Source organism: Equus przewalskii, chromosome 14, assembly GCF_037783145.1.
Source record: "Equus przewalskii isolate Varuska chromosome 14, EquPr2, whole genome shotgun sequence".
Classification (NCBI taxonomy): Eukaryota; Metazoa; Chordata; class Mammalia; order Perissodactyla; family Equidae; genus Equus; species Equus przewalskii.
Window position 1 is genome coordinate 17627848 of NC_091844.1, and position 24761 is coordinate 17652608.

Sequence of the window (24761 nt, forward strand, 5' to 3'; positions counted from 1 at the left end):
CCTGCGCCGCGACACGGGGGCGGCGGGGCCGCGGACTCGGCGCCTTCACCTTTCTTCCTCCTCTCCCCTCAGCCGAGGCCTCGGCGCTCTTACCCCGCCTCCCGCCTCCCTGAGTCACCGGCGGCGGCCGCCGTTTTCAGCCGCCCAGCCGACTCTAGCTCTGACTTGGTTCAAGAGCTCTCACAAGACACGCACAGCCTCCCGGGCCCGCCCCCTCGGAGCCGCTTCCGCCGCTCATTGGCTGAGTCCAAGGAGGGGGGCGAGGCTCGTGGGGAAATAGCCTGTCGCCATTGGCCAGGCTGGCGAGGGCGGGGCGAGAGAAAAAAACAATTCCTTGGCTGCCTCCTCCCTTTCCCCTCCCCCTTCCGACTCCCGGACGACCCCCATTAGGTTAAAGTACACAGAGCGTAAGCGAGAGATCCCTCCGCCACAGCCATTCTTTCCATTTGTTGCCTCACGGTATGCAAAAAAGTCCCGCGAAATCGGTTATCAACTTTAGGGCCCAGAGGAAAACTGCAGTGGTGCACAGATAAGACTGAATGGCGAACGCCAGGGCTGGAAGTGCCTATTGGATTGCTCTTCAAGTGCGTAGGCTGTCGACCGAAGATGAGCCTTCCACTTGGCGGAAGAATCTCACAGGAAAGGGGTGAGAGCGGCGCAGAGTCGGTGGGGGAGGGAAGAGACGGGAACGTGCGGTTTCAAGCGTACTCAGCTAGAGGGAGGAGCGACAGTGCTCTAGAGGCTCGTGCGCAGGCGCCTCGCGGAGCAGGGGGCTGGAGCTTGGGCTGCTGGGCGAAATGGCCGCGGGAGGCGCAGGCGCACGTGGTGCTGATCATGGAACGTCTAAACTCCGCCATTTTGAAGGAAAAATGAAGAAAGGCATGGGGTCATTGGGAAATGACGTTTATTAAATCTGGAGCAAAAGAGGCCATTCAGTACAATACAGAATGTGATTTTGCTTTATAAAGGGTGGATGAGAAGATACTTTGAGACTTACAAAGAAATTGAAAGACTAGAGGAAGGCCATAATGATGCAAGAAATATCAAAGAGGAGGTGACTTTGAAGGACAAAGGAGATAAGAGGTGATTGTGTGCTTGAGACCTGAAGTTTTTTGGTTGAGTGAAGAAGAAATGGAATGAAGGACTTCAAGACTTCTTATTTCATAAAGGCTGGTGCTTGACATGGCATCACATTTAATCATTAAGATAATGAGTGAAGAATTTATGCTCCCAATTTTACAAGTGTGAAAACAGCGTCAGAAAAAGTTCAGAAACTATTCAAGGGATTATAGATGCAAGATATCTCCAGGTGTTGATTTTAAAAATATATATTTTGAATATGTGACATTAAATAAATTTTAAAATTAAGGATAAACACTGAAGAATTAAATTGGATTTATAATTTGCAGACCATTAAAAGGGGGGAAATGAAACAAAGAAAACATATACAGTCCAACAAAAGTCAGAAATGGAAACAAGAAAAGAAAAACTAGATGAAGGTATGGTAAATAGAAAAAATAAAATGAGAAAAGTAAGTCCAAATATGAATATTTACAATAAATATAAATGGGTTAATTTTACTCATAAGTTAAAAAGACAAATTAAAAACAAAATCCAGCTATAAGTTGACCACAAGCAAACTCCAACAACAGCAGAGGAAGCTTTTAAATATTGAGTTAAAAGATTTACTAATCAAATGGTAATTGAAGGAATGCAGTATAGCAATATCAACATAATTAAAAGCAAAAACATCAAAAGAGAAAAGGATTTTATATTAATGAAGGATAAAGTCCATAGAGATAATATATATTCTTGAACTATTGTGACTCTGGAAAGGTACCCTAGCCTAAGTTAAGACTAAACTGTAAGAACTACAAAAACATTTGGCAGTTTGTAGTCAGAGTAGAAGATATAAATACATCTATCTCAGAAATAGGCACCTCAGATTTTTAAAACAAGTGAGGGTATGAAGGACTTAGATTACATAATTAACTACTAATTTGAAAGGCAATCACTAGGGACAAGTTCTCCCAAATATGAATGAGGAGACTGCAAGAAAGGATGGCTGTAGTTCAGTCATGCTTATAAATATAGATGGAAAATTCTTATGTAAAATATCAACAAGTTAAATGCAGCAGTATAGTTTTAAAATAGTCACCATGTTTGTTGAGCAAAACATTTTCAATGAAAAAAGAAAGTTGCATTTGGTACTATTTAAAAATATACACACAAAAGTAACACTGTATGTGTTCTATGAAATATATGTATTAAAACTCATAACGATAGTTGCTGGTATTGGGGGTGCACACTAGAATTGGGAGAATTGGTTAAAGGCAATTTAGTATTTGTAATTCTCTCATTTTTATAAGTCAAATGTATTCATGTGTAACTTGAAATTTAAAGTTAATTTTAAAATCCTATAGATGGAGTCTACTACATTAACACTCAAGAGCATTAATGACAACTTATTAGAACTAATACAAGAGGCAAGAAGTTGGTGCAATAGAAGATCCATGAACAAAAATCAAAATAATTCCTATTCCTTAACAAGCATCAATTAGAACATATAATAGAAAAAAGAAACCATTATGATCATGAAAACTATGGAATATCTAAGAAAAAACATAACATGAAATAAACAAAACCTATATGAAGAAAACTATAAGGCTTTACTGACATGCATAAAAGATTTGAAAAATTCCATCTCCTTATATGACTTGATAAAGTAAAGATATCGTTTCTCCTCTAATTAAACTACAATTTCAATGAATGAAAGAATCAAAATAGAAATATATAAAAAGTTAAGAGAACACAGAAACAGACCCATGTATATATGAAAAATTAGTTTATGATTAACACACCATTACAAATGAGTACTAATAATAGACTATTCAATATATGCTTTGGGGTCTATTGGTTATTCATTAGGAAAAAATAACGAAGTCAGATCCCTACATCAACATTCACAAAAATAAGTTCCAGATGGATCAAAGAGCTAACTATAAAAAATCTAGTAAAATATTTTAAGATTCCTTCCCCTTTCCTTCCTCCTCCTCTTCCCCGTCCTCTTTCCAAACATTTTAGTCCTAAAGCCATTAGGAATGCAGAGCAAGGAGGGTTTTCATAAGGAGAGGCTGCCTGGCACAGAATGTTTGAGCTCAAAAAAGTAAGTAGTAGTAGCCTGGCATGGGGAGTCAGAGCCCAAGTGGGGTGAGAAGAGTAGATACACAGAAGGTCAACCCAGCATGGGATATCTAGATCCCAAGTGAGATGAGGATGGCATCTGTGAATGGAGGCAGCCTAGTGTGGTATGTTAGGGTCCAATCAGGATGAAGAGATACTCACGTGTGGGAAAAGCCTGGAACGGGGTATCTGAGCCTGAGGAGGGTGAGGAGACTGTTCGTGCAGGAACCATCAAAGGACACTGAAAAGACCAAGAAAGATCTTAGAAGCAGGAGGAGAACTAGCAGAGATGCATCCTGGAAACAAGGCAAGAGAGAATTTCAACTTGGAGGACTATTCAGAGAGATCAAAGGATACACTGAGGTCAAGGCAGTTGAAGGAGTGAACAGCAATATATCAGCAATTCCACCCAGTATGTTTTAGCTTGGAGGTTTTGCCAGAAATCACTTCTGGTTAGTAAAAACTATTATCCAGGGCTGGCCCCGTGGCCAAGTGGTTAAGTTCGCGCACTCCCGCTGCAGGCGGCCCAGTGATTCGTTGGTTCGAATCCTGGGCGCGGATATGGCACTGCTCATCAAACCTCGCTGAGGCAGCGTGCCACATGCCACAACTAGAAGGACCCACAATGAAGAATATACAGCTATGTACTGGAGGGCTTTGGGGAGAAAATGGAAAAAAAAAAAAAAAAAACTATTATCCAAGTGCCAGAATACACATTCCAGTCAAAATCCTGCCACTAACTAGCATAGTTGACTTTTACCCCAAGGGACATGAGAAGTTTCCAAAAGCCTTTAAGAAAGTTAGCAACTAGAAATTTGGAAATCTGTTTGGACCTTTATTCCTCAACTGCAAAATAATTAGAATACAATATTTTCTGTCTAAAACTGCTTCTGTTAAACAGCATAGCAATGGTGTTTTGTGTGAAAATTTAAATGTCTTATGCTATTTCTGTTAGTGCAGTGCACCTGTGACAGTTAATGAGGCAAGCAAAGCATCAGTGCTAAGCTTCTTGCCTTTTTTTATTTTTAAAGACTTTTTCTGTTGAGGAATAATTTACATCCAGAGAAATGTGCAGATCTTATGAGAACAATTTCATCAGTTTTACAAATTCATACATCCATATAACCCACACCCCTATCAAGATATAGAAAGAACAGGAGTCAACCAACTACAGCCCAGAGGCCAAATCTGACTCACTGCCTAATTTCCTACAGCCTGTGAAGAATGGTTTTTACATTTTTTTAACGTTTAAAAAAACCCTAGATTAAGCCAACCCTGGCAGTCTAATGGTTAAGATTTGGCACTCTCACCACCACAGCCCAGGTTCGTTTCCTGGTCATGGAACCACACCACCTGTCTTTCAGTTGTCATACTGTGGTGGCGGCTCACATAGAGAATTAAAGTAACAGCTAGGATACACAACCACACACTAAAGGTTTAAAAAAAACAACCACCTAGAATAGTAATAATACTTTTGTGACCATAAAAATTATACAAAATTCAAATTTCATTGTCTATAAATAAAATTAAAACAGCCACACCCATTTGTTTGTGTTTTATCTGTGTCTAATTTCATGCCATATTGGTAAAGTTGAGTACTTGCAGAGACTGTGTGACCCTTGAAGCCGAAAATAATTACTCTCCATTCCCTTACAGAAAAGTTTTGCCAAACCCTGATAGAGAACATTCCATCACCACTGTACGTTTCTAAGTGCTTTTTCCTAGTCAGTACCCCTGCCCAGAGTAACCTTTCTATGGTGATTTCCATCACCTATAGTGATTTTTATCACCATAACTTGGCTTTGCCTGTTCTTGGATTTTATCTAAATGACATAATACAGTATGCCACATCTCTGGTATCTAGCTTCCTTTACTCAGCACGTTTCCGAGATTCATTCATGTGATTACTTCTGCAAGATGTGTATTCCCTTTCATCGCTAGGTAGTATTTCATTGTCTGAATATGCCATAGTTTGTATATCCCTGCTCTGTTGATGGAGACCTGAACTGTTTTCAGTTCTTGGCTATTAGAAATATATTTGAGTTTAAGTCTACTCTCTTAGTGTTTGATTTCTGTTTATCTGCTCTGCACTTATATGTTTCAACATTTTAACGCTTTCTGCTATTCTTCCTTCCTTCCTACAAAGCCGTATTTCCATCCAATATAATTTCCCTTCAGCCTAATGAACGTTTTTAAATGGATTAACAATTTATTCAGTAATTTATATGGCATAAGGGCCAATAAAAGGAGTAATCTGATAATGCTCATGGTGCAATTCTGCCCATTGATAACACTAAGCCAAGACTTGGATATATATTCCACTCAGTTGCATTACATGTTTCCATGTGTGTGATTTGATCAAGAAAAAGAAAATATGTACAAAATGTCAAGCTGTTTCTCTTTTTCATTTTTAAGAGCAGCTCTATGATTTGAGGAGCTAGTTATACAGTACAGAGCATGTAAGGGGAAAAATACAAAATGGCACTTAGCACCAATGTCAGGACTTATCCCATTATGATTATAACTAAGGATATTATTAATTTTTGTGTTATTCACCCTGCTTTTGAGCATACATCAAAGCCATCAATTTAACTTGAGGCATATACACAATACATACACAAATGTGTGAAAAATACTTTTCCCAAGTAATACTACATTTTAAAATATTCAAAACTGAATATCAGTGCTGATTTGTGTTTTGACAATGGAACAAGAAGAGAACAACATTCAACTAGGAATGGTTATAGTGATAGTAAAGCTCTTAAATATGTCTTCCTCTCCCTTTGTACTTACACTGGCCACATGGTGTCCTGAGAGGGTTTATTATGAGAAAAATGTCAATGATAGCTTTAAGACCGTATTTTGGAAGAAACTAATGAGAAAGCAAATTGGAAGGTGAGACTTCATATTTGTCTTCAAATAAGTGATCTTAAGTTTTCTTTTTATAGAAAAAGTTTAATTCAATTTATTATAAATATATCTAAACCATTCGTTGTTGCAGCTTTCAGGTAGAAGTCAGCCCTTCTTTTATACTGATGAACTTCTTTTAGTGGATCTTGTAGCATGGATCTGCTGGCAATAAATCTTTTGACTTTTGTCTGTTGAAAAAGTCTTAATTTCACCTTCATTTTTGAAGGATATTTTTGCTAGATATAGAATTCTAGATTGATGGGGATTTTTTTCCTTTTACCTTTAAAGATACCGATACATTATCTTTTGGTCTCTGTTATTCCTGATGAGAAGGCAGACATTATTCTTATCATTGTTCCCCTGTAGGTAATGTATCCTTTAGTCTCTGCTTTCAAAATATTGTCTTTACCTTTGGTTTTCAGCCATTTGACTCTGATGTGCCTAGATGTGGTTTTCTTTGGATTTAACCTACTGTAGGTTTACTAAACTTAGATCTATGGGCTAGTGTAATTAATTAATTTTAGAAAAATTCTCAGCCATTATCACTTCAAATGTTTTCTGTTCCATTCTGTCTTTCTTCTCCTTATTCATTCACACATATATTAAACTGTTTAATATTGTTCCACACAACTCAGATACTTTAGTCTTTTTTTTTTTAGCTCTTTTTCCTTTTTATATCTTGGTTTGGGTAATTTCTAGTGACTTGTCTTCACGTTGGTTGATGCCTGTGCCTAACCTGCTCTTTAAAAGAATTCTTTATCTCTTATATCATGTGGGGTTTTTTTTATTTCTAGCATTGGCCCTTTTTAATAGTTTTCCTCTCTCCAGGAAAATTTCCCATCTATTGTCCACTTTGTCCACTAAATCTTTTATATATTTATCATAGTTATTGTAAAATATAGAGTGTGATTATGCTAACATATGGGACAGCTCTGTGTCTGGTTCTACTGGTTGTTTTCTCTCTTGACAATGGATTTAGTTTTCTTGCTTTTTAAAAAAAGTCTTGATTTTTTTTTTATTAAATGACAGATATAATGTGTCAAATAACAGAAGAACCTGGGGTAAATAGTATTCATGCTCAGAAAAGGGCATAGCTCTTCTTCTGTCAAGCTGTAGCATGGGGGATTGGAATAATATAGTCTATCCCGATTGATCTGGCTTTGTGTTTCTTAGTTAGATTCAGCTTATTACACACTTTGAAATATTTGAGAGCAGGTCAAAGCCAGGACTAAGGTGAGGCAACTGAAGCATTTGCTGAGGTACAAAAAGAGATAGGATCAGTAAGTGCTATGCTGAGCCATATTGCAGCCGGAGGTAGAAGGAAAATCAGTAGTACTATTTCTGTCTTTATCTAAAATTTTGAGATTTTGCTCATCATGGATTTTTTTGCATAAACTTTGATTTTTTAAATGTTGCATTAAAATATTATTTATCATAGTTATTGAGTTCTTTAGCACTCCTTTTTTGTACCAAAGGCAAGTTTCCTATTTGTTTCATTTGTCTCACGCTAGTCCTAGCCTTGTGGTATCAGAGCCTTTCTTTTAACAGGACTTGGGCTCTGAGTGCCTGGAAGGTTTGTCTTCCTTCTCTCAACCTATCCATAGATGTCAGCAGGTCCTATGTGACTGCACCTCAGAGATCTCTCAGAACTCTCCTGCCCCTCCACCAAGCAGGAGATGGTTGCTGCCTGATACTCTGTGTAAGGCCTGGAGTGCTTGTGGGATTTCTTCATGGGGATTCTCTCTCGGCTTACCTGTCTCTCCTCCAGTGGTAGGTAACCACTCCCTTATACTCAGTGTAAGGCCCAGAGTGCTTCTCCATTCTCTCGCTTCACCCTCACACTTCAAGAGGCCTGGCACCTCTGTGCCTCAGAAGGTGTCTCTCTCAGATTTCCTGCCCTAAATTTTCTTGTGAGCGCTCAGTGAAAGCTCTATGGAAAAGAGTTGGCAGTTTAATTCAGACTCCCCTGTGTTTTCGCCATGCAGGAACTCTAAACTGTCATTCTAGACCACATCCTGCCTTTGAAGTTGCATTAAAACATCGGCTGTTTTCTTCTTGCCTAAATCTATGGATACTTCCTCCTGCTGCTCTGCCAAGAATGAAATCAGCCAGGGGTGCCTTCTCTCCTAAGAGCGCTTATCATTTCTTGGATTTTCATTCATTAGATTTCCATAAGAGCTTCTAATAGACTTAAATAACTATGATTATGTAGATTACCCAGTTCATTCTTATCATTACAGGGAGAGCAACAGTCTCTTGAAGCTTTCTGCATCTGAAGCAGAAGCAGGAGTTAATCTGGTTTGCTTTGATTACTCTTTTTTTTTCTTTTAAAGATTTTATTTTTTCCTTTTTCTCCCCAAAGCCCCCTGGTACATAGTTGTATAGTCTTCATTGTAGGTCCTTCTAGTTGTGGCATGTGGGACGCTGCCTCAGCATGGTTTGATGAGCAGTGCCATGTCCGTGCCCAGGATTTGAATCAACGAAACACTGGGCCGCCTGCAGCGGAGCACGCAAACTTAATCACTCGGCCACAGGGCCAGCCCCTGCTTTGATTACTCTTTTGATAGCAGCTGGGCTGACTCTGATCCACGGTTTGAAACTTTTGGCCCTTGGATGACCATGATCCCTGATGAACTTGCCTTTGACTCAGCCTTGACCTCAATCTTTATGTGTTCCCTGTAGCTGAACTAGGCTTGCCTACCTTCTCATTCTAAGATTATGCCTGGGTTTTTTCAATCCTATCTTATTTTTCTTTGAATCTAAGTTACTAGCACATAGCAGTTGCTCAATAAGTATTGAGCTGACCCTGAACAGTTTTAATCTATTGCTTGCCTGTTTCTTTCTGATTCCCCTGACCTGTATATTCTGAAGCAACTTCCTTCTTTACATAGTCTTCCCCAGATTACCTGATCCTTGCCTTTTTCTCTGTTATGTCTAGGGTCCATTTTCAGCATAACGGATATGACCAGGCATGGCTGAGAGGAACCAGAGATACCAGGCAGACCTGTGAGATCAGCAAATGTGCCAGGCGAACTTAGTAGGTGAGCAGAGCATAACCACAGAAAATTCTGGGCACATACACACAATAGGAAAAATCAGAGAAGCTTGGCATTCAGAGACAGGGCACAAATACACAGAAAGAAAAAAGGGACAAGACAGGACAATATGCCTAAGGGAACAGGTATAATTCACCAGTGAAGCCATTTGGTCCTGGGGTTTTCTTCACTGGGAGGTTTTTGATTACTAATTGAATCTCTTTACTCTTTATAGGTCTGTTCAGACTTTCTATTTTTTCTTCAGTCAGTTTTAGTGGTTTGTGTGTTTCTGGGAATTTGTCCATTTCATGTAGGTTATCAAATTTGTTGGTGTACAATTGTTCATGGTATTCTCTTATAATACTTTTTATTTCTACAAGATTGGTAGAAATAGCCCCACTTTTATTTCTAATTTTATTAACTGAGTCTTTTTTTTCTTGGTCAATCTAGTTAAAAGTTTGTCAGTTTTGATGATATTTTTCAAAGAACCAACTTTTGGGGTCATTAATTCTCTCAATTGTTTTTCTAATGTCTATTTCATTTATCTCCAATCTTTATTATTTCCTTCCTTCTCCTAACTTCCGATTTACCTTATGCTCCTTTTCCTAGTTTCTTAAGGTATATAGTTAAGTTATTGATTTGAGATCTTTTATTTCCCTCTGAGCACTGTTTTTGCTGCATCCCATAAGTTTTGTTATGTTGCATTTTTGTTTTCATTTGTCTCAAGATATTTTCTAATTTCTCTTGTGATTTCTTCTTTGACTCATTAATTGTTTAAGAGTATTGTTTAATTTCTGCTCTGTGAATTTTCCTGTTTTCCTTCTGGTAATGATTTATAGTTTTATTCTGTTGCAGTCAAAGTAGATACTTTGTATGGTTTCAAACTTCTGAAGTTTATTGAGACTTATTTTGTGGCTGCTGCTTATCTGGGGGATGGAGGGTGGTAGACAGGTAAGTTAAAATGCCACAATTCTCTATTACAACAATTTTTCTCTATTACAAAAATTTAGCAGCTTTTTTATTCACTTAGCATTCCCCTGGTTGTTATAAGTTTTTCTTATGTTCCGGTTTTATTTTGTTTTATATTCTGTAAAAATTGATTCAGACAGTTTTTGCCAACTTAATCATTGCTTTAAAAGAGGAACAGAGGTTTAAACTTCCCTAATCTCCCATTTTTAGTCCTTTATGATATTTTGATTTTCAGGCATTTTACCTTTACATATATCATAAACCCCAAAATACATTTTTCTTTTTGCTTAAAGTCAATTATCTATTAAAGATATTAAGATGATAAGAAAAAAGTCTTGTATTTTTACCCATGTAATTACTATTTCTAGGGTTTTTCATTCCTTTATATTGATCCAGACTTCCATCTGGTATCATTTTCCTTCTGCCTATAGGTCTTCCTTCAACATTTCTTGTAGTGTGGTGTGCTGGTAAGCTTAAGTAATTTGATTATGACGTGCCTTGAGGTCGTTTTCTTCATGTTCTTATGCTTGAAATTGTTGAGCTTCTTGGGTCTGTAGGTTTATAACTTTAAAATTACTTGAAAAAATTATTTTGTCATTCTTTCAAATATTTTTTGTTTTCCTCTCTATCTTCTCTCCTTCTGATGCTCTAATTACACTTATATTAGACCACCTGAAGTTGTCCCACAGCCCTGTGAAGCTCTGTTAAATTGTTTTTCAGTCTTCTTACTCTGTGTGTTTTATTTTGGATAATTTTTGTTGCTATGTCTACAAGGTTACTAATTTTTTCTTCTGCTGTGTCTAATCTGATGTTAGTCTCTTCCATGGTATTTTCATTTTAGACATTGGCTTTTATTATCTCTAGAAGTTTAGTTTGGGTCTTTTGTATATTTTCCATGTCTCTCCTTCTCATGTTCCTGCTTTCTTCTACCTTCCTGATCAGATGGGATATATTGATGATAATTGTTTTAATGTTATTTAATGTTACTAATTCTGTAACTAATTTAATGTCACTCTGACATACCTGAGTATATTTCAGTTGACTGGTTTTTCTTCTCATTATGGGTAGTATGTCTGGTAGCTTTCAATCAGATGCCAGACATTGTGAATTTTGCTCTGCTAGGTGCTGGATGTTTTTGTATTCCTATAACTATTACTGAGCTTTGTTATGGAATACAGTTACTTAAAAACAGTTCAATCCTTCTGAGGCTTGCTTTTGGACTTTGTTAAGTGGAACAAGCAGCCCTTACACTAGGGATAATTTTACCACACTATTGAGGCCATTAATCTAAGGCTTGTTCTACCCAAAGCCCCATGAACTATGGTGCATTCTACTCTGCCTCGTACAACCACAACTATTCCTGACTCTCTGTGAGTGCTGGTGATTGTGTTCCTGTGACACAGTTATTTCCCTAGCTTTGGGTAGTTTACTTACTAATATGCTCTGATTAGCATTCAGCTAACCACTCAAGGTGGACCTTTTACAGTTATCCAGAACTTTTCCTGCAGCTTTTTCCCCCTGGTACTCTGCCTTGTGAATTCTAGCTGCCTTGGCCTCAACTCTGTCTGTCTCAACTCTATATGTTCAACTCAAGGGGAGCTCCAGACTCTGCCTGGGTCCCCACTCCCTGCACAGTGGCCTGAAAACCCTCTCAAGAAAGTAAGCTGGGGCAATGGTGGGACTCATGTTTTTCCTCTCTCAGGGGTCACAGTCTTGTACCACCTAATGTTATGTCTGTGACCAGTTGTTTCAAATATCTTTTCTTTTTTTAAATTCGTTTCACACAGAGGGGTAAATCTGGTCCCTGATGTTCCATCTTTCCAGAAACATAATTTTACCAAAGGTACAGTTCAGATCAGTAGAGGAAAAGATGAATTATTCAATAAATGGTGTCAGCACATGTAGTAATCAGGCTTCCAATTTGCAATTATAGAATCCAATTGAGACAGTTTTAACAGAAAAGGAATGTATTAAGCAACATTAAGTAGAAAAAAATTTTTCCAGAAGGGTCAGAGGGTTAGGCTTTGAGGTGAAGCATTTGGAAATTAAATTAGCCTGTCCAACTGCTCAAAGGAGTGACTGCACCATTTCTGATACTGGCACCACACTTTATACTATAAATGTGCTCTGCTGCTATTGACTTCTCCATGTCTCTGTGATGTGTTTCATCACCCTCTTCACATACTACATTCGGGTAGTAGCTGTCTCCTCATGATGATTTCTTCCAAATCAAGACCTCACTTGTGCATGCCTGGTTGATGAAGTCTAGGTCATGTGCCTCACTTCTAGCCACCAGATAAGCTAGGGAATTGAGTTTTGGCTCATACCTTGAGGAGGCAGGACACATAACATCCCCGAGCATAGAAATGAGGTTCAAATCACACTGAGTGGCCACAAATAGGAAAAATGATCCCACATCAAAAACTGGATAGTCATCTGAAAAAAGATAAAGTTGAATCCCTTCCTCACACATTACCCCAGAAAGTCAAAGATCTAAGCAGGAAAAAATAAAACTGTAAAAGTACTAAAAGAAAACTTAGAATGATTTTCAAGTAACTTATTTTATATTTTTGCACCTCTGTCTTCTAATCAAGTATCTAAGAGCTTCCAGAACTAAAATAAACATTAAAACAGACCAATGAAATGCTGATGCCCTGTGAAATAAACATAAATCCAACTCAATGGCTCTGCTTAGATGTAGGCTGTACCAGTAGAACGTGGGAGTTGTTTCAAAGAGTCTACAAAGATTTTCCATCTGTATGACAAAATATCCACAACTAATCAGCTATGCTTCTGGGTTCTACCCGCCTGGCATCTCTACTTTTGTCTTCAGGTACCTCTCCCACAGAGCCCCTTTAGCCTCTAAGAGCTTTCCTGGGGGTGAGGGGTTGTTTCTTGTGTTATTAACAGTGTTGCTGGAGGTTTTCAATTGCTCTGGTAGAACAACAGACACAAGGAGAGGTAGTTGTACAGCGGAAAGAACAGGGCTTTGACTTATGAGCCCTGGTTTGTGCTCTGGTCCCATCACTTACTGGATGACTGGATACATTGTTTAATCTCTATGGGGCTCAATTTCCTCGCAGATAAAATTGCTCCAGTACTGCCTACCACACAGGGTTGTTTATGAGGGCAAGATAAAGTGATATATATTATATACATAATATATATATTCATGAAATATAAATATTCAAATTTCATGAAAATAACGTTATATATATAATGTTATTTTTATGAAAGAAGAGATGTTTAGTTATGAATATTTTTATGCATACATATTCCACCACAGTATTTATAAAATTAATTTTAAAATAGCATAGTATCATGGCACTTTCTTTTGAAGAATATGCAGGAAAATTATCCTTCTAATATATCAAGGAAGACATGGTTTGCATTGTGGAATATGAAACATTGTATATAAGTAACAGCATATATAAATCATACCTTTATAACTATCCAGGGGCTCACAGTTGAATTGGTGAGATCAAGGGGTTAAGAAAATTGAGATTGAATGAAAAGTCTTCACCTTCAGTGATGTTTTTTAGAGCCTGAAAGTCTTTCAGAATTCCATCTCATTTGCCTAAAGTGAGAGAGGTACCCCCCCTTATTTCTCATCACAAAGTTCTGCTAAGTTGACTGTTTTTATCCATTCCATATTTGGGGAAACATGAGCTTCATCCTTGGAGTTCCTGGTTTAACAAGAGCTGTGGAGTAATACCTAACCTTGGAAAGTTGAGGAAGTGTCATGAAAGGTGAACTATTTAGTAGACTACCTTAAATATTTTTTCTGACAGAAAAATTATTATGAACATTTTCTCACCTCCAAAAAAACTCAAGCATATTGTTGGCTTCATTGTTTGACTTAACAGCTATCTTGGCTTTTAGTACCAATAATGAGGCAGATTTGAGGACATAGCTGCCATGATGTGGCTCTAGAAAAGTGAAATCCCCTCACTGGTCCACTTACCTACCATGTGGCATCCTAAAAACCAACTTTCATACTGTTATACAACTATTAGAATGGCCAAAATCCAAACCACTGACAACACCAAAATGTCAAATGTGGCTGGCAAAGATGTGGAACAACAGGAACTCTCATTCATTGCTGGTGGGAATACAAAATGGTACCGCCCCTTTTGAAGACAGTTGGGCAGTTTTTTACAAAACTAAATATACTCTTACCATACAATCCAGCGATCACCTTCCTTGGTACTTCCCAAAGGGGTTGAAAACTTAGGTCCACATGAAAACCTGTACACAGAGGTTTATAGCAGTTTCACTCATAAGTGCCAAAACTTGAAAGCAACCAAGATGTCCTTCACTACTTGAGTGGATAAATAAACTGTGTATGTCCAAACAATGGACTAATATTCAGTGCTTAAAAAGGAATGAGCTATCAAGCCATGGAAAGACATTAAGGAACCTTAACTGCATATTACTAAATGAAAGAAGCCAATCCAAAAAGCCTACATACTATATGATTCCGTCTGTATGTCATTCTGGAAAAGGCAAAACCATGAGACAGTAGAAAGATTAGTGGTTGCCAGAGGTTTAGGGAGGCAGGGAGAGGGATGAATAGGCAGAGTATAGAGGATTTTTAGGGCAGTGAAAATACTCTGTACAATACTGTAGTGATGGATACATGTCATTATCCAATGTCGTATACATTACACATAAAATGTGAACTCCGAGAGTGAATCTTAATGTGAACTATGGACTGTGGGTGATTATGATGTGCCAATGTAGGTTTGTCAGTTGTAACAAACGTACAACTCTGGTGGGGGATACTGATAAGGGGGAAGGCCATGCCTGTTTGGGGGCAGGGGGTATTTGGGAAATCTCTATACCTTCCTTTCAGTTTTGCTGTGAACCTAAAAAAAACCTGATCTAAAAAAATTAAGTCTTTGAAAAAAAATTTCTCTCCATACAACCCCACCAGAGTGGTCCTCCTGAAGTGGCTGTAGCAAAAATCTTTCAGTGTCTGGAAAGAACAAACCAAAGACCCTTACCATGGCTTTTGAAGTCCTCTGAGTTCCCCTCAACTTGCTGCCGCCCTGCACATATTAATCTTGATTAACGGAAACATATCGTGGTTCCTCACCCTCACTCTGGTGTTTCTTGATTTCATCAGTTTGCTCATGCTATTCAAGAACCCAGAATACCCGTTCCTTCCCCGAAGCCTGGCTAATTGCTGCTCACCTTTGAGACACAGATCTAGTGCCGCCTCTCTGACCCTCCCAGGCTGGGCTGAGCCCCAAGCCTTCATTCTCGTGCTCTCAGGGCTCACAGATTAGGGTGGGTGTGTGAGGTAGGGGGATAGTCAACGGAGAAGCTGGTGAATGCTATGATGGGGAAGTCAGGGTTCTGTTGGAGCCCCAGTCTTGAGGAAGAAGTGACACTGCAGCTGTTAGCCAGGCAGAGAAGGGATGGAGAGAGAGTTTTATGCCAAGAAAAGAGCATGTGCAAAGGCCCAGAGAAAGGACCCTAAAGAGTTATACCAGGCCCAGATGGAAAGGAGTTTTTAAGTCAGTCAAAGAGTTTTGACTTTATGCTGAGAATAAAGGGCAGCCACTGAAGGATTTAAACAAGTTTAAGCAAATGTGCTTCAAAGGATCACTTTGACCAATTATGTCATGATTTACAAAATCCTATGGGAGGAGGTGAGAGCAGCAGCAAGGAGATGAGTCGGGAGACTGTTTTCTTACGTGAGATGGGAGATGATGATGGCTTGATCTAGGTTATTGAGAAAGGAAGTGGAGGGAAATGGAAGAGTTTGGTAAACAATAAGGAATAATCAATAGGACTTGGGGATACTTACAGAGGGGCTAAAAGTACAGGAGGAATCCAGGATGACTCCCAGTTTTCTGGGGTGGATGGTGACACTGTCCATGACACAGGAGACAGGTAAGAAAGCTGGTTTAGTGCAGTTGTGAGTTGGTCTAAGGACACGTACAGCTTAATTTTGTATATCCCAGCTACAGCTAAGTCATTCAACATTTAACAGATTTTCCAAGCATCTATTCTGTGCCAGGCTCTCTCCTAGGCACTGGGGATGTAGTAATAAATAAAATAGAAAAAAATCTTGCCTCTCTGGAGCTTACACAATAGTGACGAGATGAGGAGGAAAAGAAAGCTAGAATAGGGTCCTAAAAGAGAAGGTGACATCTGGGCAAACCCCTAAGGATGTGAGGAAAAAAGCCATGCAGGTAACTGGGGAAAGTGTGTTCCTGGCAGAGGGACCAGCCGGTGCCCTAAGTGGGGAGAGTACCCGGCGTTTCCCACAGAGGCCAGAGCAGCTGCAGAAGAGGGAGTGAAGAGGAATGAGGCCATCAGGTAACAGAAGGTCAGCATCAGTCCTTGCAGGCACTGTAAGCACTTTGAATTTTAATCTGTGTGAAAAGGTTTTCAGACTAAGAGAGAGATGACCTGTCATATGTTTGTCCAGGATCCTCCTTGGGGCCAAAGCAGAAGTTGGGGGTCCAGTTAGGTGGCTAGATGGGGGTAACAGTGGTGAGAGGCAGAGTATAGTATTTTGAAGGCTTTGCTGACAGATTGGATGTGAGGTGTGAGAGAAAGGGAAGAGTCAGGGATGCAACCCATGCTGACATACCGCCCCATTTTCACACAGTGGCCTTATTCACAGATGTTCTTTGTGAGTGGCATTCCCTAAGTGACTGTATTTACTTCTGTGGTTCACCACAACATCTACTTCTATGAGAATTTGAACTTGACGGTACCAATTGTGGTATGTTTAACATCACCACAAAATAATTGATTCACGTTCTGAATCCTCTTAGCATGACCCTTAGAAGCATGTGCTTTCTGTTCTTACTTACAGCATAGTATTTTGAAATACTTAACCCTTTCATTCTCCTTGAATTTTCCCCTTTCCCTTTCCTCTATGAAAGCCCACACTCTCACACTGTTGAACTCAGGAGGAACATATGTTGGCTGAAGTGAAGTGGACCATTTTGAAGTAGAAGCTTTAAGAATTAGCACATGATTCTCCACATTTCCTTTCCCTCTGCCACAATGACTAACAATATTCCATATGGAGGCTGCTCCATCAGCATGGGTCCTGAAATGAAAACAACATGGAATAGAGACACAGCTTACTCCTCAATGAATGCGTAGCATGAAGGAGAAAGAAACCTCTTTGCTTCTGTAAACTATTGAGACTTGGGGGTCTTTTGTTACCACAGTGTAACCTAGCCTATCCTGACTGATACACACACCTAAGGACATAACACTAATAAGCACGGTTGCTGGGATTCTGGGGGCTCAAACCTAGGCAGTCTGGCTGCAGTTACTACACCTGTGGGAATATGTAACATTGCCTCTTTATACAAACACAGGAGTTGCAGCATCCAGCAACTCGGGTGAGCAACAGGTATTAACTTTTTCGATAATTCAACCTTATTTCTGTTTGAAGCCTCTACTCCATCAGGATGCTAAAAAATTCAGTACAGGATTGCATCTAACACCATATCATGGATGTACTTATAAGTTAGTAGATACAGAGTTACAGAGTGATCTTCCTAATTTGCACTACTCCGTTTAGACTTCTCCAGTGACTTCCATTGTATTCAGAACAAAACCCAAACTCTCAGCATGGCATGCACATCATCTCCCACTGGCCCTGCCACCCCGCTGGTCTCTTCTCCCACCTCCTGGCACCATCCACACAGGTCTTCAGCCACTTCCTAGACTCACTAGGCTGGTTCCCACCTAGGACCATGCCACTTGCAGTCCAGTCTGGAACTTTCTTCTCCCAGATCTTCCCAAGACTGGCTTCCCCTACTCATGTAGGTCTCAAGTCAGTATTTATTTCTTTAAAGGGGCCTTCCCTGACAAGCCTCTCTCTGCACTGCCTCTCCTTTCCCCTTTGCCCCCACAAACACCTTTATTTCTGGAACTTATCATACATGAAATTATCCTGTTGATTCATTTACCTGTTTATTATGCATCTCCACCCCATTTCACACACCAGAGAGAGAAGAAATGTGTGTCTTGTTAACTGCAGAAAACCTGGCCAAAAACCCTGAAAAAAGAGGCCTGTCACATGGTAAATGCTCAATTGTGGGAATATTATTATCATTTCAAAGACTCTTGATACATATTGTCAAAATGCTTTCCAAAAAATGGGACAACTTGCATTCCTTCCATGCATCCTTGATAGTATTGGATAAGATTTACAAATTCTGATTTTGCTAATTTGCTAGTAACCAGATTTGACTCTGGTTGTTTAAAATCTGCTTTTTTTTTTTTTTTTTAACTAGTAAAGCTAAATATTTCTTACCCTTTTTCTAAAAATTATTTATTCGTATCCTTTGTCCACTGATCAGTTAGCGAGTTGGTGCTTGTCTTACTGATGTATATGCCTTCTTGATAATGAAAGGTAGAATTTTAAAGATCAGTAACCTTCTGGGAGTTTGAAATCTATTTTAAAACATCTCACTGGAAGCCCAGGATAAACACATGCTCATAAAGATGATTTATTTTCTTGCTGTTTATTTGGTTGTCTTTATTGGAGGGGAGAGTGCATTCCTGGTTAATAAGCTATGTCAAGGGGATAATTGTCGGATGGACCTTGAAAACATGCTAAGTGAAAGAAGCCAGACACAAAAGGCCATATGTTGTATTCCATTTATGTGAAATATCTAGAATATAATATTCGATAGAGACAGAAAGTAGATTAGTGGTTGCCAGGGGTTAGAGGAGGAGGAAATGGGGAGTCACTACTGAATGGGTATGGGTTTTCTTTTGTGGTGATGAAAATGTTCAGGAACTACATGGTGGTGATGTTGAACAGCATTGTAAATGGACTAATGCCACTGAATTGTACACTTTAAGATGGATAAGATGGTGAATTGTTTGCTATGTGAATTTTACCACACACACACACTCACAAGAGTCTATGTAAATGGAGGTGAGAAAGTATAGGAAGCTAGTTGAATTTTCTTCCTCTTTCCAATGGATTCTTCTCTCAGTTTTGCCTTTCTTGTGACTTCCTGGAGAGCTGGGGCAATAACATGCCCAGGGCACAATGTTCTCTTGGCTTTTGCCACAAACCACTGGGCATCACTCCTCCATCTCATTTTTGGGGAAGGTTCTCTGTTTGCCACTGGGCTGAGTGCTGGGTGCCACTTGGTTAGGTCGAAAGTCAGGGGCAGCATTCTCAGTTGCAGAGGTCTGACATGTGTGATGGTCCCGAGGCAGATCCAAATAATTTGCCCATAGTAAAAGTTAAGTCTTAAAGAGTTAGGGCACCTTAGCATGGATACTACGCTAATCCTTATAGGGGATATGGTAAATGGAATAATGACCTCCTAAAGATGTCCCTGTCCTAATCCCCAGGACCTGCAAATATATTACCTCACATGGCAAAGAGACTTTGAAGATATGATTAAATTAAGGATTTTAAGATGAGATTATCCTGGATTATCCAAGTGGGCCTGATGTAATCACAAGAGTCCTTACATAAGAGAGGGGCAGGAGAGTCAGAGAAGATACAGTGACAGAAATGAGAGGGGCAGAGAGAGAGAGGTTTGAAGATGCTATCCTGCTCATTTTGAAGATGGAGGAGGAAGGGGCCACAAGCCAAGGAATGAAGGCAGCCTCTAGAAGCTGGAAAAGATGAGTGAACAGATTCTCTCCTACAGCCTCCAGAAAGAATTTAGCTCTGCTGACACATTGATTTGAGGACTTCTGAGATCCAGAACTGTAAGATAATAAATGTGTTATTTTAAGCCCCCAAAAAAGATGGCATTTTTGAACCTTTTCTCGTTCTCCCTCAAGAAAATCCTAACACCTTAAAATTGTTTTTCTTTTTCCTGTATAGCTGTAATGGAAATGGACTTGTTTCCCCCAGTGAGTTAATAATAAAGGCTATCCTTTACTGATTGCTTGTAACATAATTCATAAGCTTTACCTTGTGGAATCTTCCAAATAGCCTTATAAGTTAGGTATATTATTCCTACTTTTCTCGTGAGAAACTTGAGGCTTGGAAAGGTTAGGAAGCTTGCCTAAGAGCATACAGCTAAGAAGGGTGAGTTGGTCTGTCTTCAAAGCTGGGGTGTCCATTTACCCCTGTCCTACACAGTTTGTGGCCCTCAGTGGAAAAAGCTGTCCGACTCTGCCATGGACCGTTAGAGACTACTGCAGCTGCGACTGGACATGTGCAAGGGGGTGGGGGGGGCCTCCTGGCAGCCCAGTTGGTTGGACAGATTTGGCTGCCAGCTGCTTATTATTGCAGTGTGGTTCCTCCCCTGGAGCAGCCTTCCAGCGGCTCCCACAGGGGGCTGCCCAGCAGAGGACAGACGTCCTGCGCCCATTCTCTGACCCCGCCCTGGACTCCCTTTCACCTCCTTGTGGGGCTGCTTCAGCCCCAAATTCCTTCTTAAACACTCACCCTTGACATTTTTCATGAATATCTTTTTCCCTATTAAGAATTTAGCCTGAAATATTTTTACCTTTGTACTTTTGTATTGTCTTAGTATGTTTTTTTATTCTGATTTATGTTGCTTTGAATTATTTTAAATGGTATTATCTTACTTTTCCACCTTTCAAGTCTTTATCAGTTTTCTAATTTTATCTTTTTAATCTTTTCATATTTGTTTTAAATGTTTCCTTTTTAAACTTTTATTTTCTATGCAATTTAAAAAATATTTTGTTTTTCTATGACCATTCTTAAATGTCATTTGGTACTTTTTGTTAGTATTCATTTTCATATTTTATATTATTTTAAATTCCTTTAAAAAACTTTGTTTAAGCTGTGCCATTAATTTCACCACATGAATTCTTAAGCTTGTCTTTGTCTGTTTTGAATTTATTTCATGCATTTGAACCATAATTCTTTCCCTCTCCTTTTCATTTTATTCCTTTATCTTCTTAAAAAGATAACTTCATCTTAATAGTTTTATCTATTTCTTCCTATTCTTAACTCCTACTTTCTCCTGTTTGTTTTCAGAATGGTTATCAAGAAGTTGGTGGGAGATTGAAAGCTTCAGCAAAAACTCTCACCATAAACTGGGGAGATTTCTTTTCAGCTCTGGCTCCAGCTGTCCCTCTGGTTTCTCCTAATAGATTTCACATGCTCCTGGGCACTACTCAACAGATTAAAAAAATAGCAATAAGAGAAACCAACGACCCTCCCGAAATGAATGCCTTTCTGGCCGTAGAGAGCTCGCTGTGCATCAGCTGAGGCCCGTGGCTTTAACAGACTCCGAGTTTGGGACGCGGTGTGTCAGGAGGAAGCCCGGAAGGAGGCAATACCGGAACTACATATGGAGGCGAGTGGTGGGAGCGCACGAGGGATTATTTTGTGCTGATGTTCACGTTCTTGGTTCTTATGCTCCTGAAAACAATGCCTTCAGCATGCAAGTAGGTGTGACTCTTAGTCCATAAATACAGGTATGTAAGGAATCTAAGCTTCTCCACTTCGTATAACTCACCTTCAGTTTCGTGTCTGGTCTCGCAGAAGAAGCTAACTTGGGTCCTGGCTGGGCTCCCCATCTGTAAGGTTGTGTCATGGTTTGGGGACCTTCCACTGGTCCAAGAAATGGGTGTGCAGGGAGCCTGTCTGGTCATCTGCCATCTGAGCGGGGCTCTGCTGCTCTCCTCCGTGCCTGTTAAAGACACAGGCATCTTTTGGGATCTGACAAAAAGACAGGATACCCATTCCTTCAAAACCTACAGATCCACTCTCTCCCCAGCCCTCAATTCTTCTCCTCACCCTCCTTCTCCACAGTCTTTTTGGGTTTTGGGATGACCCTTCTCTCATTTGAGATTTCTTCAAGGCCCTGTGTTTATGCCCATGAATTTCTCTTCCTGTTGGAATTCATGGCAGACTTCTGGTTCTACTCCAGAACAAGACAAGGAAGTGAGTTACTTAATATCTCTATGCCTAAGTGTTCTCGTTTGTAAATTGGGCATGATAATAGTATTTATCTAAAAGCATTGTTGTAAGAACAAAATACAAACTGTTAAGACAGTGCCTGGTACATACATAGTAAATGCAAGAACCATGAGCTAAAAGAGGCTTGTCCATTTTTAAATGGTTGAAAAAAATCAAAGGAAGAATAACCTTTTATGACACTTGAAAATTACATGCAATTCAAATTTCAGCACCCATAAGGAGAGTTTTATTGGAACATGGCCATGCTCATTCGTTTACGTACTATCTGTTGCTGCTCCTGCACCCCACAACGGCAGAGTTGAGTGGTTGTGACAGGGGTGGTATGGCCCACAAAGCCTGAAATATTTACTATCTGGCCTTTTATAGAAATAAGTTGCTGACCTCTATGTAGACTGAAGCCAGAGAAGGACTGCCTGAGGGCAGGTAGAGCAAAGCTTGCCTCGTGTAGGGGCCTCCCTTCTGTGGGGCCTGGGCCAGGGAGGGTGATTGGGAGTCCACGTTCCATTCAGAGATTAGCCCATGAAGCGGGTTCTGAGAAGAATGGAGGACCCCCCAGAGACAGAATCATCATGCCCGCCCATATCCACCTTGCGCTGGGAGTCTGGGAATATTGCCTTAGCATGCTATCTGGTACCTGGTTTGAGGCACCAGAAGGAGGTTTAGAGGGGCTGGCCCTGTGGCTTAGTGGTTGAGTTTGGTGTCCTCCACTTTGGCAACCTGGGTTTGCAGGTTTGGATCCTGGGTGCAGACCTACACCACTTGTCAGCCCTGCTGTGGTGGCAACCTACATATAAAGTAAAGGAAGATTGGCACTGATGTTAGCTCAGGGCTAATATTCCTCAGCCAAAAAAAAAAAACAACACAGGTTTGGGGTGAGGTGGCCTATCTGCTGTGCCAGCCAAGTCCATCTTTAGCCACATATTAAAGCAAGATCAGAAATCTGTGTTCTGGAATTTTAATATTGTGTTCTCAGTTTCTTAGTATACTTTTTTTTGGTACAATCTGGAGGATTTTTTTTCTCAAAGGGGTACAACTGACCGTTTGAGTGGGGTAGTTCTTGGATGCATAGATTGTTCCTGCGCACTAAATGCCAGTGGCCTTCCCAGTCATACTGACAAGCAAAACAAAAACGAAAACAAAAACAAGAAAAGTGGCTCCCCCATATTTCTCAGACTCCTAAGAACCAAGAATGGGAGAAGGATTGGGTCTCAGTGTCTTGACCTGCAGATTATGCTGGTATCAGGAGGACTGGACACTTTCAGAGCCCAGGAAGAGCTTGAGTGCTGGAATATGTACCCAGAAGGAAAAACACTTTTCTGGCTTGTGACTTGTTTTGACTTTGAATGCTGTAGAAGTGACACAGTGTGACTTCCAAGGTCAGTTTTTAAGGGCATTGTCACTTTTATTTTCAATGGAATGCTGCCTTGAGTCCACTGTGCACTGAGCAGCCTGATCATACAGGCAGCTCTACAGCATAAATTGTACCACCTTGAGGCAGGGAGCTGACGTAAAAACAAAACAGCTTTATTGAGATATAATTCACATACCATACAATTCACCCATGTAAAGCTTACAATTCAGCGGTTTTTAGTATGTCCATAGACATATGCGACCATCACCACAATTTTAGAATAGTCACATCAAAAAGAAACCTGCCCTTTAGCTGTCACCTCCCTATGCTCCATCCTCGCCCCCCACCTTAATCAATCACTAATCTACTTTCTGTCTCTGTACATTTCCTTATTGTGAATATTTCATATAAGTGAAATCATACAATGTGTGGTCTTTTGGACTGACTTCTTTCACTTAGCGTAATGTTTTCAAGATTCATCCATGTAGTAACGTGTGTTAGTACTTCATTCCTTTATGTAGATGAATAATACTCCATTGTATGGATATACCACATTTTGTTTATTCATTCACCAATTAATAGAAATTTGGCTAGTTTACACTTTCTGGCTTTTATAAATAGTGTTGCTGTGACATTTGTATATAAGTTTTTGTCTACACATATGTTTTTATTTCTGTTGGATATCTACCTAGTCGTAGAATTGCTGGGTCCTATGGTAACTCTATGTATAATTGTTTGAGGAACTGCCAGGCTTTGTCTCAAAATAGCTGTACCATTTTACATTCCCACGAGTAGTGTGTGAGGGTTCTGATTTCTCAGAATCCTTGACAACACTTGTTATTCTCTGACTTTTTGATTGTAGCCATCCTACTGGATGTAAAGTGGTATCTTACTGTGATTTTGATTTGTGTTTTCCTGATAACTGATGATATTGGGCATCTTTCCAAGTGCTCATTAGCCATTTGTATATCCACTTTGGAGAAATGTGTATTGTCCATTTTATAATTGGATTATTCATCTTTTTTCTTATTGAGTTGTATGAATTCTTTGTACTTTCTAGTACAAGTCCCTTATGAGCTATATGACTTGCAAATATTTTCCCCCATTCTATGGGTTTTCTTTTCACTTTCTTGATGGTGTCCTTTGAAGCACAAAAGTTTTAAATCTTGGTGAAGTCCAATTTACCTATTTTTTCTTTTATTGCTCACACTTTGGGTGTCATAATTAAGAATTTGCTGCCAAATCCAAGATCATGAAGATTTACTCTTACTTTCTTTTCTAAAATTTTTATAGTTTTAGATCTTATATTTAGGTTTTTGATCCATTTTGAGTTAATTTTGGTATGTGTGTGAGGTTAGGGTACAACTTCATTCTTTTGCTTGTGGCTGTATCGTTGTTC

General features: G+C 39.6%; 1 protein-coding gene and 1 long non-coding RNA gene across 5 annotated transcripts in view; one reads left to right on the forward strand and one right to left on the reverse strand.

Annotated features, from left to right (window-relative positions):
* Positions 1 to 409, reverse strand: part of KDM3A (lysine demethylase 3A) — a 50671-nt gene extending 50262 nt beyond the window's left edge. Inside the window, exon 1 of one of the 4 annotated variants that reach the window (XM_070573689.1) lies at positions 94 to 409. The gene's annotated coding sequence lies outside the window, so the exon portion shown is untranslated. Of the gene's footprint in view, positions 1 to 49 lie in introns of all 4 variants that reach the window. The other 3 variants (XM_070573690.1, XM_070573693.1, XM_070573694.1) reach the window with 3 other exon arrangements.
* LOC103562056 (uncharacterized) lies at positions 363 to 21506 on the forward strand. Its single transcript, XR_011526404.1, has 3 exons — positions 363 to 646; positions 9032 to 9134; positions 21064 to 21506. It is a non-coding gene; the product is annotated as an uncharacterized lncRNA (long non-coding RNA).
* Positions 21507 to 24761: the final 3255 nt, after the last annotated feature.